Source organism: Chaetura pelagica, unplaced genomic scaffold (assembly GCF_000747805.2).
Source record: "Chaetura pelagica isolate M959 unplaced genomic scaffold, ChaPel_1.0 scaffold1098, whole genome shotgun sequence".
NCBI classification, from domain to species: domain Eukaryota; kingdom Metazoa; phylum Chordata; class Aves; order Apodiformes; family Apodidae; genus Chaetura; species Chaetura pelagica.
Window position 1 is genome coordinate 535,929 of NW_009954179.1, and position 5,365 is coordinate 541,293.

A 5,365-nucleotide genomic window follows, 5' to 3' on the forward strand; every position below is an offset into this window, starting at 1 on the left:
GCAGGAATCATTTTCAAATACTGCTGATTATTCATGAGCTGAAAACAATTGCTAATTCCTTGCAGCAGCAGATTTTTCTTATTTAAAATGAACATAATTGTTCAGAAATAACTCCCAAATTACCATCTCATTTGCTTCCCCCAAAAGGTATTAAATGTGATCAGTTTGCTCATACAGGGAATCGAACAAATGACAGAAAATTAGTCTGTAGCAAACAGGCTGACTAATAGGAATTTTTAAGGGAATGAAGAGGTGCACAGAGCAAGTTTACTTTTTTGACTTGGCTTTAGGCTGTGCAGAAAATATCTCAGAAGGTTGACCCCAGGAATTGGAGTGCAGGGATTGATAATGTGCAGCCATGGACTGCTGAGCATCCCAACCTGAGAGAGTTTAGTGTATCTAACACAGAACTGAGATTCAGTTTAGATTCTGCTGTAAAAATAAAACAACAGGAGTATGAATGGTCTGTCTTGAACAAGGACACGTGGTGGCTGTGGAGGAATGTTATGTTTCTGGAGCTTAGAGGCAAATCTGTATCCGTAACAGTGCACATCAGCATTTATAGCCTCATAATTACCTCGTAAAATTTCAGACAGCTCTGAAGAACACTCTGAAGAATAAAAGAATATTTAAAGGATCCTATTAGAAATCCTCCCTGTCCTCCTGGAAAAGATAAAATCCATAAGTATACCAACACAGAACGGAAAAACAGGAGCAGGAAAGAGACAGCAAAAATCCCTTAGTGGGTGTCAAGATGACAAGAAAAATAGGAAGGAATCACTTAGCAAAAGTGAAGATGTCCCTTAAAGCTATAAGATAAAATTAAAGCAAACGATTGGAATTTCATATTAGTTAGCATGCATCCATCTTAGCTCGTATCACTGGCATCTGGTGTGGGTCTTGGGGCTTGTTTGATTGATTTTGTTCTTTAGAAATGAACAATTAAATCACTGGTGGGAGCCAGAATGAAGTGGGTAAAAGGGAAATATTATCAGTACCCTATAAAAATGTAGGTAATCATGTCCTGAGATGACAACAGATAGGACACGTACTATCTTGAACAAAGCTCCACAAACTTCAGCACAAAGAGGAATTCATTGCTCATTTCTGCTACAAGAACATCCTTGAGCACAAGGAGTAGGAGTAAGTATCCATCTATAGTTTGATGGCAGGACTGAAACTGCTTTAGGATTTCTACAAATTACAGAACTCAAAAAGCCATTTCCAACACTGAATAATGGTGTATTTTAGTTGGTGTTCAAGACACAGTTTTACAAGCCAGAAACAATTTTATGCAAACTGAGATGTGAGAAAAACGATTAAACTGAAGAAAGTGACAAAAAATTGAGAACTTACTAAAAAAACCCTCCTAGTAGATGCCCGTAAAATCACAAGCTTGGGCTGAAAAAACCCAACCCTGAAGGTTAAAAAGTAGCCTGACTTTGAAAGAAGTGAAGGTTACAATAAAGCAAGATAAATATCGAGCCTTTCAATTCCTTGGAAGTCAGGATGCTCTACAAAGCATATCCCTTTTCCCCAAGCATGGCCTAACCCACAGAACAGAATGCGAAAGTGAGAGCAGTGAATGTGAGAACTTGCACTTTAAAGAAAGTGAAGCACAGGGCACAAAAATCTGTCTGTGGTAAGCAGAGTTGAAACACTGAAAGATTTCAAAATGATCCCAATACTGCCCATGGCAGTTTCAGACCAGTTTGGGAAGCTGCAACAGGAGTTATTACTCACACCACCCAAAAAGAACTTTGTTTTCAGGAAATACATATTCAGTAAGGTAAGAAGTCATGAAATATCAAGGGCAGGTTGCATATTAGAATGCAAAGAACAGCAGCCTTTCTCTTCTGAAAAGTAAAAATGAAAATGTCACTTTGAATACAGAAAAGTATAGACAATTTCAGTAAATACAGCTGTTTGGTGAAATGGCCCAGTGCCTGTTTCGAGCTTATTGATGCCAGTGGCATCAACAATAAGTGGAATCTGACAATGAGTAAAGACACTCATTTTCCGGGCTGATGTAAGGGCCTTTCCCTTGAACAGAGTACAATTTTGTAGCAATGCCATGGCAGGGTCTTCAAAGCTACCCTTTCCTGAAAGAATTGTAAAGATCTTCTGATACATGAGAGTCTAGCACAAGGTTAGCAAGAAAGCGATGCACGCAGTGCTGGGCCCAAGCTCCTTCCTCTTGCCTGAACCCATTATAAATAAATAAATAAAGAGAATTGGACTCCTGTGTTCCCATCTCCTCTCACAGTCTTTCATCAAATAGGTATTTAAAATAAATATTTCCTTCCTTCATCACTTTCTCACATTTGCCAGCATTAACTGAAGTTGTGAGCCCAAGGCGAGAGTCGGCTAAGAGAAAGAAAGCACAGAGCAAGATCACAGGGTTACCCGTTTCCTCTGAACTTGATGCTTTATTTCAGTGGCTCTGCTGGATCCCACCATTTCAAACCTTTACATTTCTTGCCAGTTCCAATTTCAACATTTTCTTTACGGTAACTCCTAGTTGCGGCAAGCCAAATGTACATAGTTTTCAACATAGATAAACCCCTCTCACTTGCATCTGAGAATAAGACTAATATGTAAGTATTCAATACATCTTACTATTAATGTGGACACAGACAAGGCAGCCAAGTCAACAAATTACAGGAGATAGGCTTCTCCCAGAGGACGAGAAGGAAGTGAATGAATAAAGTACATATGTTAGGCGAGGCCGAGTCCCTAACAAGACATCTGCAGAAGGGAAGGAGAGAATAAATCTTTCCCTTATTCTCAGTGGAATTCAATGCATCTTGCCTCAGGCTTTTCTTACCTATTGCTTTTCCCCCATGAGTAAGCAAATGAAAACTTTAGTAAAGAAGAAGAGAGGAGAGCCACAGACAAAGTGAAAGTTTAAAAAATAAATAAAATGTGTAGAAAATTATTCTAGTTAAGATATTGTGATTATGCAAAGCACAGCTTCTCCTTGAACTATTATTCCGATTTGTATTCCTCCCTCCCACTCTGTTGGCTTTGGGTGTCTGAAGAAGAACCATGTTCCATTTTCACTCATGCAGCGTGCAGACTGCACCACGTTCAGTAGCAGAAAGACACAGTCACTTCTTGTGCTCAGGGTGCCCATTTCACTCTTACACATGTTAAAATTCTGGTGGTCTGTGTAATGCAAATACTGCTTCTTTGTGGAATTCTCTTTATAGGGTGCTGACAATTAGTGATCCGCTAAGCTAATGATACAAGAGGAGATGCTTGTACCCCCATAGCAGAGTGGGTGAGAACACCAAGACACATTCACATGTGCCTTAGGCATGTGGACCTGCATAGACCTTCACCTGTCCATTCATCTATCCATCATCATCTTATACAACCTAAAACCACAAATCCCTATAACCATCACTGGATTAATACTACATTCATACCAGGTAGGAAGCAGCTAGTGCTTTCCTTCGTCATCATCATGCATCCCCTGAGAAAGCCTGAACCTGAAGCAAGGCAAAGGCCTCAGCCCTGGATGCAGATGCACACCCAGAAAAGCCAGAGCTCTGGGGATTCAGAAAACTTCTCCAGCCTGATTGAACCCTCACCAGCTCAGGAAGATCAGCCATTGCCTTCCACCTTGCTCTTCCACCTATCTCTGCCTTCCACAGCCCTTTCTCCTATATCCAGCTATGTGGTGGTCCCAGTCTTCTCTACCTTTCTTGTTTCCCTTCCATTGCATCCCTTAATCCCCTCCCAGGTAAAACACTCTGGAGCAGCGGAAAGAAGGCCAAACACCCATTGGTTTTGCTGCTACAACACCATTCTCCTTAACTCAGCCCTCTACCACTTTTTCTACCCAATCTCTATTTACAGCTGAAACTGAGGCAGGACCTGTCTCAAACTCTGTGTTTTCAGAATGCCTCACACAACAGGAATGTATTTTGTGGCCTTCAGATGGTCCTTTTTAATTTATTTATTTTTTCCCTTTGCTTAGATAATGCATTTGATTCATTAATATGAAGTCTCCTGTAACACAGAATATTTGGTGGGTTTTTTTGTTTTGTGTTTTTTTTTTTCCTCATTCTGTGAAGTTGTCATCTGTGGGATATTTTGCCTGAGTTTGATCCTTAGAAAGTTGCTCCAACTAGGATGGGAAATCCTTTCCAATTTCATCTTTTGGGGATAATCCCATGTTGATACATGCAATTTCCTGACTAGATGTTTGTGCTAGGAGAACATCTTTCTTCATAGTTGCGTCTTTCATTTAGTTTTGGAAAAGATAATCCTTGAATCATTAACACTTGCTATGGTCCTGTTGAGCTTGGCAGGGTTTTCTTTCCTTACATTTCACAGCAATTTCCCCCCCATGTATATTCCCTTGGAAGTTTTCCTCCATCTGTTTTGTATTTTAATGCTTGGATGACGCTCTGTACCTTGGATGATGTGGCCATTTCTACATAGGGCGTTATCTGTTTTGCTTTTAAAAATGTACCAGCTTTCCAAATTAGAGGCTAATGATTTAGAGACCAAATGCTGCTAATGGTCTCATTACTGGTCAAACAATGACTTTTTCCAAATGTCAGGTAACAGATGGTGAAGAGATATTTTATTTCCTCTTCTTCTAGATCTACCATTCAAGCTAGAAGGGAAAATGTGCGAAGCAGGGAAAGCTGGACACATGCTCCAGATTTTAAACATATTTGTTTTTAACCAGCACTGGACTATAGAACTGGTCAGGTTTCAAATGTTAATTTCAATTTTTTCCCCTATTTTGTTCAAAATTTCATACTCTGATTCAAAACTGACAAACTCTTTACTACTTCTATAAAGTTCATTTGCTTTTGACTTAGTGAGGTCCCAATACAATTGGTAAATTACTCCAAGTTTTGAATAATGAAAAATAAATTAAGCTACATTGTAAAAAATGTATATATATTTTTTCTTAGCAAGGAATTGCTATGGCTACAATTTCCTTGTAGCAAAGTGTTCTGTTCTAGGAAGAGGAGATAAACAGCTGAAAAAATGTCTATGGGGTACACTTCATAATCCAGCATTTTATGTATGGTCTACAAGCATTACCTAGTATTTAAACACTGCAGCATGTAAGAGATAATTAGTACTTTACATCTATACAAAAAGCTACATGTATTTTTGTCCTCTGTCTCTGTTAGATTGTTACATTCCTGTAACAGAAAAAGTACAGGTTGTAGCAAACAGGAAATTTAGCTCAGACTAAACCTTGTTGGATTTGGACATGGATTAACACTTCTGAAGAAATGATAATTAAAAAGATGTTTCTTGTTGCTATAACCTTCACTACAGCTTTCATTGTGATATCTGTGTGTTACTCTGAATACAAGCAAGGAGAAATATC